Below are 14,568 nucleotides of genomic sequence, written 5' to 3'. Positions count from 1 at the left end.
TTTCAATAATTTTAAAAATAAAAATAAAATTATTGGTTGCGAAAACGGTACCACTAATGGCACCGAAATTTTCACACGCGCAAACTGCATTGTTTTGGACTTAGGTCCACCTTGCAAGGTGGACCGGGTCCATGGCATAACGCTCCGGGGACGTTATGCCATGGAACCGTGTTCACCATTCATGGTGAACACGGTTCCAACGGTGTTAGTACACCGTTATTTTTGTTTTTTCTTAATTAATTGCGTGACTTTTCTTCTTTATTTTCACATTTTGCGGTTTTACTTTAATTTGAGGTGAACAAAGATTTCGGACATTCATAAATTATGAATTCATGCCTGCACATTCACTTTGGAACCATGCCTACACATTCCCGTCCGAAATCACGGACATTCATAAATTATGAATCCATGCCTGCACATTCACTTTGGAACCATGCCTACACATTCACTTTGGAACCATGAGATTATGAATTTTCTTTTATAAGATTATGAATTTTCTGTTATGAGATTATGAATTTTCAGTTATGAGATTATGAATTTTCTGTTATGCGATTATGAATTTTCTGTTATGAGATTATGAATTTTCATTACATTCATAATTTCGGACATTCATAAATTATGAATTCATGCCTGCACATTCACTTTGGAACCATGCCTACATATTCCCGTCCGAAATCACGGACATTCATAAATTATGAATCCATGCCTGCACATTCACTTTGGAACCATGTCTACACATTCACTTTGGAACCATGAGATTATGAATTTTCTGTTATAAGATTATGAATTTTCTGTTATGAGATTATGAACTTTCAGTTGTGAGATTATGAATTTTCTGTTATGCGATTATGAATTTTCTGTTATGAAATTATGAATTTTCATAAAATTCATAATCTCATAACAGAAAATTCATAATTTGATCAAACGGCGCCGTTAACTCCACATCCGCGAAATTTTTTTTTTTTTGCCTAAAAACGCCGTCGTTTTGCCTTGTGTTCACCATTCTCGGTGAACACGATTCCATGGCATAATTTGCGTAACGCTCCGGGTGTAGGCCACAGTAATATATTTTCATTTTTATTGGACTGAAATTATAAATGTTGAATAGATTATAATTTTTTAAAAACAAATGAAGTACTCCATATATATATATATATATCTACTATCTACTATACTAATAAGAGCCCAAGAGAGTTAGGCCTATAATGGGTAGAAAAAATGGCGGTCACAGATTTTCATCAAATGAATGGCTCAGATTGATTAAAAGATTGATAAGATTTAAATTTTACACTAAAATTTTCTAAAATACCCACACACCGTTACTAATTCCGTTACAATTTTAAGAATTGCCGTTAGTTCACCGTTAACTTACTCATTGATTTCAATAAAAAAATTATAAAAAAAAAAAAAAAAAGGTCTTAGGTTCGAACCTCATCCCAATCAAAGTTGGCATAATTAGTACTTTATTTTACTCTTATTAAATTATATAAATAATAATTTAGTAGCTACAACAAAAAATTATAGATATGCATTTCTTTAATTTAGAATTATGTGTCCACAATGCCTTTATTCAAAAAAAAATAATAATTATTCATTATCAATAAATTAATTAAGAGAAATATTTTCATTATTAGTTATATTGTCTTTATTTTTCTCAAATGTAAAAATTTTTACATTCAAATTCATCAATTGATTATATTCACTACATTGTCTATTATCTTTTTTGTGCACTATTTTTCTAATTAAATATCAAAGTTATAATACAAAATAATGCTATATATTTATTTACCAAGTATTTTATTAATACCATGAAAAAATTAAAAAAATATATATAATTAATAAAGCCAATCATATTAACTACTTGAGAGATTTTGTGACAAAGAGAGTATTCAAATCACACAACAAATTGAAGTGAGAACTACCTTGCAATGTCCTTGTTTGACAATCAGTAGTTAGCGGATTATATTAGCGGATTTGACCAACGAATTTATTTAATTATTAACATTGGGTACCGTCAAATTATTAAATCAAATGAATGGTTCAAATTGTTCAGGTTTTAATTTTTTTTTAATGTTTTTCTAATTTATCCTTAATTATATGATTATCCATTTAACTTTTCCGTTAAATACCGTTAATTCACCGTTAGTCTAATTCTAATATTAACGTCTAATATAGAATTATAATTACACCATTAATCTAATTCTAATATTAAAGTCTTAATAGAACTTAACCACAAATCCTAATGTCGAAATCTCCTCAAACAATATTAGTATATATTTAATATTTTATGCCCTAATTTTTATTTGTTCTCCCTTATGTCCCGTATTTGGTTTCAACCACACCTATACAATTATTTTATTGACAATTATAATCAATAGTGGGCAGTATTTGGGAGAAGAGACCAAGGTTTGAACCTCGGCGGCGGCAGTGCGGGAATTATGTCCAAAGTGGGTAGATTCCTTGTTCGCACCGGCATTTGGTCCTGTCTGCTAAACTATTGAGTCACCGTGATTTACAACTTCCCACAATGCTCTGTCGGGTCGGAGTGTGGGGGGCCCTTGGGGTTGGGGACTCAACCTTTGCGAGAAGAATTACCTATTTAAATACGCAAATTTAACCTTCAATTATCTATGCATGAACAATTTCAATATAATCTTGCCTTAATATACTTTAAAGTACTTATTGAAAAAAAAAACATTGGGCATTATCCCAATCGCACAATGCGCGTAAAAAACTAGTATATATATATATATATATATATATATATATATATATATATATATATATATATAAATTTAGAATAAATATTATAACATGTCTATTTTTTTTTCTTCATAGTTGAGGGGGACACCCAAAAAACAACGGCTTCACACATCCGAAAGGGGGGCTTGAGGGACACGCCGCGTTGAGGAGGCTCCAATCTTGTCCATTTCGATCACACATTCAAGCGTCGGGGGTGGCACTTCAAAGATATGTAACCCCTGTTGATCCGTGTTCACCATAGCAGCCAAGCTATCAGCCAATATGTTTTGTTCTCTGTATATATGCTCAAAACGAACCTCTGAAAAATGTGTTGCTAGTCTTAAACACAGCCTGCCAATGTTGTCATCTTGTCCATGCCATTCCTTTCCTTTGCGCAGGCTCGCAATTGTGGTCTTCGAGTCGCATTCGAGGATGATCTTGGTAGCTCCCCAGTTCTTCGCCATGCAGAGACCATGTAGGACTACCCAAGCTTCTGCAGCTTCTATCGAACATCGTCCTATCTTGCATGTAATGCCACAGAGCCATTCGCCAAGGTCATTCCGTAGAGCACCGCCGCAGCTTGCAACTCCGTTTCTTCGACAGCTTCCATCCACGTTGATTTTCACCCACTCCCTTGGCGGTTTTCTCCAAGCCAGACTAGTTTCCACGATCGCTGGTTTCCTGTTGAGGGGTCGTCTTTTCTTCGCGAACGCTCCCGCCACCTCAGCATCATATCTACGGAGCTATTCAACCTTTTGCGCGATTGGGATGTGATGATGATTGAACACCTCGTCGTTACGCCATCGCCAAATCCACCAGTCTGTTTCCGAAGCGTTCAGGCCATCCTTCGTCGAATCCTTGCTTCGCGTCACCATGCAAGTTCAGCGTAAGCCACTCCTGCCATCTTAAATGTCACAATTTGTCGATCATTTGCTAGTGGAGGCTCTGACCCCAGATTTGTCGCGCTGCTGTACAATCTCGAAAAAGGTGGTTTAAATCCCCGCGCTTCCCTGCACATTGGAAACAAAATTCGTTAGAGGTGAGATGGCGCCTGGCGCGTTCTACATTGGTGAGGATCTTCCCAAGCTTTACAAGCCACAGAAACATCGAGACTCTAGCGGGCACCCGAAGAGCCCAAACTTTCTTCCAATCCTTGTCAGCTGCATCTGCGGGCGCATTGGTGATGAAGGCATACGCCGATTTGACTGAGAATTTCCCCCGGTGGCCCGGTCCCCAGCCCCATTCATCCGAGACGCCAGCCTCCGTCAGCCTATATCCTGCAATGCGCTCCATGGCTTCCTGCGGCAAAGTGTTGGCTAGCTTCTCCCATTTCCACCCTCGGTCCTGATCCCAGTATGCGTTCAAAGTCGCGTATAGATCAAGTAAACTCAAAGGGATCTGGAGCTGATCATAAAGAGGCCTAGGCGTGATCCACTTATCCATCCAAAATTGGGTAGCACTCCCATCGCGGACGAGATGTGTGAGGCCATTGTCGAGGAACTCATTCGCCATAGTTATTCCTTTCCAAACATTAGAAGTCTTCCGTCTGCCTACGGCATGTTCCATGCTGCCATATTTAGATGTAAGTACCTGCGTCCAAAGAGTATTAAATTCAGTACGTAACCGCCATCCTAATTTAACCATGCATGCAATATTCATATCGTGCAGATGGCGCAGGCCAAGGCCTCCCGCTTCTTTCGGCTTGGTCACCATCTCCCAGCTAGCAAGACTCATTTTATCACCTCCGGTCTGCTCATTTTTACCCCAGATGAATCTTCGAGTTCTCTTCTCAATCTCGGTACAAATGCCCTTAGGCAAGGCCGCAGTCTGCATTGTATAAACAGGAATAGCATTAAGGACGGACTTCGCCAGAGTTACTCTTCCCGCTAAAGAAAGGGTTTTTGACTTCCATCCCTCAAGACGAGCCGCAATACGTTCAAGTAGGGCTGTGCATAACCCGTCCAACCCGCCCAACCCGACCGACCCGAACCCGTCATACTGGAATGGATCGGGAACCGAACCCGAATAGCCAAAACCAATCCGAGGCCGAAAACGATGCCGCATTAGTTGGGGCAGGGAGGGGGTTATATTTTCCACCCGAACCCGTCCGATAACCCGAACATTTCTAAGCCTACGTATAACCCTATGTAATACGACGTCGTGTAGCCTAAGTATAAATAGAAGAAGAAGCGGAGAAATCGCAAACCCTAGTCTCATTTGCGCAGCTCTTCATTCCCTTCTTCCAGAGAACTCTCTCAGTTCTCTCTTCTCTCTAGTCTCTACCCTAGTTCTCTCAAAGTCTCTTCTCTCAGACAGTCTCTTTGAGTCTCTGAGACGCTGAGAGCCTGAGAGTGTGAGTGTCTGTAGTGTGGAAGCTATTATTCTCCGGTGGAAGCTCTCAAGAGTCAAGCCCCATTCGTTTCCGGTAGCCCTCAAGCCCCAAGCGAGTCTCCGGTGGGAGCGATACTCCGGTGGATTGCAGTTCGCTGGCTAGGAATCGAAGCCCTTTGTTCTCGGGGGTTTATTTTAGAGAAACGAAGTAATCTCTATTCTCTAAACCCTAGTTTTTAAGATTGTTAGTTTGATTGTTTGATTAGGGTTATTCTGATTGTGATTTTTTGATTTGTATGGACTGTGAGGACTGTGATCTGTTGAGAAGTTCCAGATTACTTACTCACTTGTCTCTAATTTAAGATTGATACTTTGATTGTTTGATTAGGGTTATTCTGATTGTGATTCTGTGATTTGTATGGACTGTGATCTGTTGAGAAGTTCCAGATTACTTACTCACTTGTCTCTAATTTAAGATTGATACTTTGATTGTTTGATTAGGGTTATTCTGATTGTGATTCTGTGATTTGTATGGACTGTGATCTGTTGAGAAGTTCCAGATTACTTACTCACTTGTCTCTAATTTAAGATTGTTGGTGGAAGCTTAATCTGTATGTGTGTAACTCACTAACTGAGTTAAAGGCTTAAAGGGGTAATTGTCCCTAATCTGGTGGAAGCCCTAGCCCCTTTGTGTGAAATCCATATATATGATGAGCATTATGAAGTGGCATACATCCACTTAGCTTGAATGCCTGAATATGGATTTCTTTGTAAATTGTAAATTGTAAATTGTATTAAGTTTATGGATATGGGACCCTTAAATTGTTTATGTGCAATTCTGCATACATGATGGCATGTGAAATTAACTGAAAGTAAATAAGTAATATGTAAATATGTAATACTTCTATGTATGAGTACTGTATGGTGGAAGCTTTAGTATGATTGGTTGTCTGCTTTATTTGGATACTGATGCCCATCTTTATAGATGGAAAGCATCAGTGCAACTGGACACCCTCCAACCTCAACTGATGAGGAGCATGGAGTAGAAGCTCAAGGTACTGAGAGAAATCCTCAGACAAATCCTATGCCTTCTCCTCCTGTTGTTCCTACAAAGAAGAGAAAAGAGGTGGAGTCTAGATCTATAGTATGGGATCATTTTGAAAAGATCCGTGCTCCACCTGCTGAAGGTGAAATTGAGGGACCAGTAGTTGAGGGCAAATGCCTTTATTGTGCCAAAATCTATAAATGTGAAAGTAAAAAGCATGGCACTTCCTCTTTGAGAAACCATATGAAGGCCTGCCTAAAAAATCCTCATTGTAAGGACACAAGGCAGTCTCTTCTCACCTTTAATGCCTCTGGAACAGAAGCTTCTGAGGGGGTTTTGGGGACTTGGGTTTTCAACCAAGAGGCTATTAGGAGGGCATTGTGTGAGATGATCATTGTTGATGAACTTCCCTTTAGGATTGTTGAGGGAAATGGCTTTAGGAAATTCATTTTAGTTGTTTGTCCTAGGTTTCAAATCCCTTCTAGGTGGACCATTTCTAGAGACATTTATCAGATTTACCTAGATGAGAGAATAACCCTAAAAAAGTTGTTTAAGGTGAGCACCCAAAGGGTCAGCTTGACCACTGATACATGGACCTCTGTCCAAAGGATCAATTACATGTGCATTACTGCACATTTCATTGATGATCAGTGGAAGCTAAACAAAAATATCATTTCCTTTGTCCCAATTTCTTCTCATAAGGGAGAGTATATAGCCAAAGCCCTTGAGAGTTGTCTTCTTGATTGGGGGATTAGAAATGTGTTCACTGTTACTGTTGATAATGCCTCTTCAAATGACACAGCTTTGGGGTTTTTCAAGAACAAACTTCTGTCTTGGGGTGGGTCTTCTGTTAGGGTTCAATATATGCACATGAGGTGCATAGCCCATGTGTTGAACTTAGTGGTCCAGGATGGGTTGAGATATGCAGGTCCTTCTGTTAAGAAAGTTAGAGATGTTGTGAGATGGGTGAGGAGTTCTCCTGCCAGACTTAAGAAGTTTAGAGAGATTGCTGTGCTTAATGGGGTGGAAGCCAAATGTGCATTACAACTTGATGTTCCAACAAGATGGAACAGCACATACATGATGCTTAACACTGCCCTTCAATACCAGAGGGCCTTTGAAGCTTATGAGAATGATGCCTCATTGAATGCTGACTTACCTGATTCTATTCCAAACTTTATGGATTGGCTTTCTGTGCAAAGCTTAGTCCATTTCCTGAAAGGCTTCTATGAGATGACTGTGAGAATATCTGGTTCTCTATATGTCACTTCAAATACTTTCTTTTCTGAGATTTCTGACTTAGGTTGCATGCTGGATGACATGGTTAACTCTGTTTCAACCTCTGAAAAGGTAAACTGTAAACTGGTATCATTTATCTGAATGTGTTTGTATGCATCTCTTAATTTTTTCTGTGTTATGTCTGTTTTATAGGATATGGGGTCCCATATGAAACAAAAATTTGAAAAATATTGGGGAGATCCTGGAAAAATGAACTTCTTGATATTCTATGCCAATATTCTAGATCCTAGGGATAAGATTGAGTACATGTCTGCCCAATTTGCTCAGTTGTATGGTGATGAAAAAGGAAAATCATGCTTTGAAAAGGTTCAATCTTCTATGGTTGTCCTGTTTAATGATTATACAGCCACCTACAGTGTGCAGTCTGCATCCCCTACTGTGCAATCTACCCAATCTGAACCAGTCCATTCTCAAACTTCAGTTGGAAAACCTCAGGGTAGAATGAAAAGCCAGCTTAAAAACAGAGAATGGAGGCTGGTGGAAGCAGTAAAGAAACTGAACTCCAGATTTATCTAAGTGAAAAAATAGTGGAAGATGAAGAAAATGTGGACTTTGATGTTCTAAGATGGTGGAAGGTTAACAGTGATAGATTTCCTATACTCTCTAGAATGGCAAGGGATGTGCTGGTTGTTCCCATTTCAACTGTTGCCTCTGAGAGTGCATTCAGTACTAGTGGTAGGGTATTAGATCCCTTTAGGAGTTCATTAACTCCTAAAATTGTTGAATCCCTAGTATGTGCACAAGATTGGTTGAGGGCACCCAATCATCCAATCTCTGTGGAGGAAAACTTGGATGATGTTGAAAGATTAGAGAAGGGTACTGTTTTTATTTTATATCTTTTGTAGGTTTCTACTTTATAAATTGTTAATTGTTACTTACCTTTTCTAAACTCTTTTTTGTTTTTCCTTTTTGTGCAGAATTGTCCACTGGAGCTGCTGGTTCTTTACCAAGTACTGTTGGAACACTCCCAACAATTGCTGTAATACTTTTATATAACATTGCTTTCTGACTTTCTGTTTAGTTTGATTGATAAATGTGTGGACTCTTTGAGGCAAATCAGGTAAGATTCCAGAACTGCTAATTGCTAAGTGGCTTGGTAACTTTTTTATAAATGTTACTGCCCTTACTCAGTTACATCTCTGGTATTCTGGAATTCTGGTATATCACTTCCCTTCCTCTCATATTCTCATTTCTGTTTAGTTATGGACTTATGGCTATGATGATGCTTCCACCATTTGTCTGAATTAAAAAGAGTTTGAGTGTTTGGTATGTTGTTCTGAGACAAAACTCATGAAGCAATTTGCCCCCAACTCTAAAATGATATGAAAAAAAGCAATCTGAGCCTTTCTTATTAAGTATTATTAGTTCCCTACTTCTCTTTGTCTTTATTGGCTTTAAAGTTTAAAGTCTTTACTGGTTTTGTAATTGAGCAGGAAGATGAGGAATGGATGAATGCTGATTGCTGAAGGCTGATTGGTGACTGCTGACTTGCTGACTTGCTGAGTTGCTGACTGCTGACTTGTTGAGTACTTTAGTAGTTAGTAGTTAGTAGTTAGTAGTTTAGTGTTGTTTGAGTATTGTAGACAAAACTCATTTTGTGGACTTCATTTTTGCTTTTTGAATTTTGAACACAAGTTGGAAACTGCAATATGTAATTATGTATCTAAAATCTAAATGCCTACATAGCTGATAGCTTTGGTAATTTAGATTATGGTTATTAAGTTTGAACATTGTTACAGTTTTTTTTTTTTTTTGGTATGTTTTATATTAATCCGAGTTCAAACCGAAATCCGACCCCACCCGACCGTATCCGAACATGGGAAATCCGATAGGATTTCCCTCTTAATTCGAACGGATTGGGGTAGTTTTTCCCAATCCGAAATCCGAGCGGATGAACGGTTTTCTAAACCGATCCGCCCGAACCCGTCCGATGCACAGCCCTAACTGGAGCTGCTGGTTCTTTACCAAGTACTGTTGGAACACTCCCAACAATTGCTGTAATACTTTTATATAACATTGCTTTCTGACTTTCTGTTTAGTTTGATTGATAAATGTGTGGACTCTTTGAGGCAAATCAGGTAAGATTCCAGAACTGCTAATTGCTAAGTGGCTTGGTAACTTTTTTATAAATGTTGCTGCCCTTACTCAGTTACATCTCTGGTATTCTGGAATTCTGGTATATCACTTCCCTTCCTCTCATATTCTCATTTCTGTTTAGTTATGGACTTATGGCTATGATGATGCTTCCACCATTTGTCTGAATTAAAAAGAGTTTGAGTGTTTGGTATGTTGTTCTGAGACAAAACTCATGAAGCAATTTGCCCCCAACTCTAAAATGATATGAAAAAAAGCAATCTGAGCCTTTCTTATTAAGTATTATTAGTTCCCTACTTCTCTTTGTCTTTATTGGCTTTAAAGTTTAAAGTCTTTACTGGTTTTGTAATTGAGCAGGAAGATGAGGAATGGATGAATGCTGATTGCTGAAGGCTGATTGGTGACTGCTGACTTGCTGACTTGCTGAGTTGCTGACTGCTGACTTGTTGAGTACTTTAGTAGTTAGTAGTTAGTAGTTAGTAGTTTAGTGTTGTTTGAGTATTGTAGACAAAACTCATTTTGTGGACTTCATTTTTGCTTTTTGAATTTTGAACACAAGTTGGAAACTGCAATATGTAATTATGTATCTAAAATCTAAATGCCTACATAGCTGATAGCTTTGGTAATTTAGATTATGGTTATTAAGTTTGAACATTGTTACAGTTTTTTTTTTTTTTTGGTATGTTTTATATTAATCCGAGTTCAAACCGAAATCCGACCCCACCCGACCGTATCCGAACATGGGAAATCCGATAGGATTTCCCTCTTAATTCGAACGGATTGGGGTAGTTTTTCCCAATCCGAAATCCGAGCGGATGAACGGTTTTCTAAACCGATCCGCCCGAACCCGTCCGATGCACAGCCCTAACTGGAGCTGCTGGTTCTTTACCAAGTACTGTTGGAACACTCCCAACAATTGCTGTAATACTTTTATATAACATTGCTTTCTGACTTTCTGTTTAGTTTGATTGATAAATGTGTGGACTCTTTGAGGCAAATCAGGTAAGATTCCAGAACTGCTAATTGCTAAGTGGCTTGGTAACTTTTTTATAAATGTTGCTGCCCTTACTCAGTTACATCTCTGGTATTCTAGAATTCTGGTATATCACTTCCCTTCCTCTCATATTCTCATTTCTGTTTAGTTATGGACTTATGGCTATGATGATGCTTCCACCATTTGTCTGAATTAAAAAGAGTTTGAGTGTTTGGTATGTTGTTCTGAGACAAAACTCATGAAGCAATTTGCCCCCAACTCTAAAATGATATGAAAAAAAGCAATCTGAGCCTTTCTTATTAAGTATTATTAGTTCCCTACTTCTCTTTGTCTTTATTGGCTTTAAAGTTTAAAGTCTTTACTGGTTTTGTAATTGAGCAGGAAGATGAGGAATGGATGAATGCTGATTGCTGAAGGCTGATTGGTGACTGCTGACTTGCTGACTTGCTGAGTTGCTGACTGCTGACTTGTTGAGTACTTTAGTAGTTAGTAGTTAGTAGTTAGTAGTTTAGTGTTGTTTGAGTATTGTAGACAAAACTCATTTTGTGGACTTCATTTTTGCTTTTTGAATTTTGAACACAAGTTGGAAACTGCAATATGTAATTATGTATCTAAAATCTAAATGCCTACATAGCTGATAGCTTTGGTAATTTAGATTATGGTTATTAAGTTTGAACATTGTTACAGTTTTTTTTTTTTTTTGGTATGTTTTATATTAATCCGAGTTCAAACCGAAATCCGACCCCACCCGACCGTATCCGAACATGGGAAATCCGATAGGATTTCCCTCTTAATTCGAACGGATTGGGGTAGTTTTTCCCAATCCGAAATCCGAGCGGATGAACGGTTTTCTAAACCGATCCGCCCGAACCCGTCCGATGCACAGCCCTAACTGGAGCTGCTGGTTCTTTACCAAGTACTGTTGGAACACTCCCAACAATTGCTGTAATACTTTTATATAACATTGCTTTCTGACTTTCTGTTTAGTTTGATTGATAAATGTGTGGACTCTTTGAGGCAAATCAGGTAAGATTCCAGAACTGCTAATTGCTAAGTGGCTTGGTAACTTTTTTATAAATGTTGCTGCCCTTACTCAGTTACATCTCTGGTATTCTAGAATTCTGGTATATCACTTCCCTTCCTCTCATATTCTCATTTCTGTTTAGTTATGGACTTATGGCTATGATGATGCTTCCACCATTTGTCTGAATTAAAAAGAGTTTGAGTGTTTGGTATGTTGTTCTGAGACAAAACTCATGAAGCAATTTGCCCCCAACTCTAAAATGATATGAAAAAAAGCAATCTGAGCCTTTCTTATTAAGTATTATTAGTTCCCTACTTCTCTTTGTCTTTATTGGCTTTAAAGTTTAAAGTCTTTACTGGTTTTGTAATTGAGCAGGAAGATGAGGAATGGATGAATGCTGATTGCTGAAGGCTGATTGGTGACTGCTGACTTGCTGACTTGCTGAGTTGCTGACTGCTGACTTGTTGAGTACTTTAGTAGTTAGTAGTTAGTAGTTAGTAGTTTAGTGTTGTTTGATTATTGTAGACAAAACTCATTTTGTGGACTTCATTTTTGCTTTTTGAATTTTGAACACAAGTTGGAAACTGCAATATGTAATTATGTATCTAAAATCTAAATGCCTACATAGCTGATAGCTTTGGTAATTTAGATTATGGTTATTAAGTTTGAACATTGTTACAGTTTTTTTTTTTTTTTTGGTATGTTTTATATTAATCCGAGTTCAAACCGAAATCCGACCCCACCCGACCGTATCCGAACATGGGAAATCCGATAGGATTTCCCTCTTAATTCGAACGGATTGGGGTAGTTTTTCCCAATCCGAAATCCGAGCGGATGAACGGTTTTCTAAACCGATCCGCCCGAACCCGTCCGATGCACAGCCCTACGTTCAAGGAGTCCGGCATAGGTGTTACACGTAACCCTCCCATGAATGGAAGGTACACCAAGATACCGCCCCAAATTCTTGGTCTCAGAAATGCCAAATTTGCTTGCTATCTCGGATGCAAGAGCTGGCGCCATGTTCTTGGAAAAGTGTATCTGGGACTTCTCGAGGCTGACCTTTTGCCCGGAAGCCATGCAGAACTTAGCTAAACAATTTTGGACAATTTCCAATTGGTCCAAAGAAGCTTCTGTAAACAGAACCATGTCATCCGCGAAGCAGAGGTGCGACATAGTTGGGCCGGAAGCAGCAAGTTTAATTCCTTTCCACCTAAGGCTTTCAACCTCCGAGATGATCAACTGACTCAAGCGTTCCATACAAAGCACAAAAATGGCAGGAGACATGGCGTCCCCCTGGCGAATGCCTCTTTCAGGCCTGAAAGGATCAAGTCTATCCCCGTTCTAGATGATAGCAAGCCTAGGAGTAGTGACGCATGTCATGATAATTTCTCTCCACCGTTCATTGAAGCCGTCCTGCTTAAGAGTATCCTTGATGAAATCCCACGAAAGCCGGTCGTATGCTTTTTCTAGGTCCAGTTTGATGGCCATGTACTTCTTGTTACCCATCGACTCCCGCATTGTGTGGAGGACTTCTTGATAGATGATCACATTGTCAGAAATTTGTCTTCCTGGGACGAAAGAGCTCTAGAACGGTCCCACCATCCGAGGAAGGATGCTTTTCAACCTGTTGGTAATGATTTTGGTGAGAATTTTATAGCTTACGTTGCAAAGGCTTATGGGGCGAAACTGTTTGATAGTGTCCGGGGTCTGCACTTTAGGTATGAGAGCCACAAGGGTGTCGTTGATACCCTCCGGTATCCGTCCATGTCTGAAAGCCTGAGAGACCATCTCATAAACGCTATCCCCAGTCACATCCCACGTGTGTTGGTAAAACCCTGCGGGAAGCCCATCCGGGCCTGGGGCTTTGAAAGGCTTCATGTCACAAACAGCCTCGTGAACTTCTTCCTTAGTCACTTCCCGATTGAAGATAGTCCAATCAATGCGCCTTAGCCGAGGGAAGCGTGCTTCCAAAAGTTGGCCTTCTGCCACCTCCCTGCAATCAGTAAACAAATTAATGTAAAAATGCTGTATATGGTCCTTAAGCTCGGAATCATTCGTAATCCATGTGCCGTTGTTATCAAGAAGTCTTGCAACCCTATTTCGAGTTCTTCGGACTGTGGCAGCAGCGCGGTAATACGCCGTGTTTCTGTCCCCTGACGTAATCCAGTCCTCTCTGGACCTCTGGAACCACATCAGTTCCTCTTGGTACAAGATTTCTTCCAGCTCTAGTCGCAGCTTTTGTTCCAGCTTAAACAGGCCTCTGTGCATGTTTTCGGCCAATACTTTTTGGATGCCGCTCAAGCATGACATGATGATCTTCTTCCGTTTGTGGATGTTCCCGAAAACCTCCTTGTTCCACGCGGATAGACCTGCGGCTACCTGTTGAACGTTTGCCAGGAGGTTGTGATCCGCACTCCAAAGGCGCCGGACAGTCTTGCCTAAGTCCTCGTGTGTTAGCCAAGCAGCCTGAAAAAGAAAATGATTATTGTGAGAGTGTTGTCAGCCTCCTTGTAGTCTTACCAAGAGGGGTGCATGGTCAGAAGCAATTCGGGGCAAGTGTTCGACAGTCGCTTCTGGGAAACGGATACGCCAATCCAAGTTGCATAGGGCCCGGTCGAGACGGGCCCCTTTATAAGCATCAGTTGACCCATCTTTCACCCACGTAAGCTTGGGCCCCGAGAAGCCCAAGTTGATAAGGCCTTCGTCCTGAATCCATGTGACGAAGTCCGAGCTTCGTTGGGTGGAATAAGATGTATAGTTGCTGGTTTCCGCCTTCGAGATGACGAAATTAAAATCTCCAGCCACGAGCCAAGAGCCAAACACGCCCCGCTTGGATTGTGAGAGCTCCCTCCAGAGCCGGCGTCGTAGGTGGTGAGTCGGGCTCCCATATACAGGCACGAACACCCACGGTGGGTGGCCAAACTGTGTAACCTGTAGTAACATGCTATGAATATATTGTTTGAAGTAGCTGAACACAAATAAATATTGTCCAGGCCGGCAAGAAATTTTACTTTCTATATCCTGACTTTATGGGCATTA

The sequence above is a fragment of the Ipomoea nil genome, unplaced genomic scaffold (assembly GCF_001879475.1).
Source record: "Ipomoea nil cultivar Tokyo-kokei standard unplaced genomic scaffold, Asagao_1.1 scaffold2387, whole genome shotgun sequence".
Lineage (NCBI taxonomy): Eukaryota > Viridiplantae > Streptophyta > Magnoliopsida > Solanales > Convolvulaceae > Ipomoea > Ipomoea nil.
The sequence above is the reverse complement of the archived record's forward strand: the minus strand, read 5'-3'. Positions refer to the sequence as shown.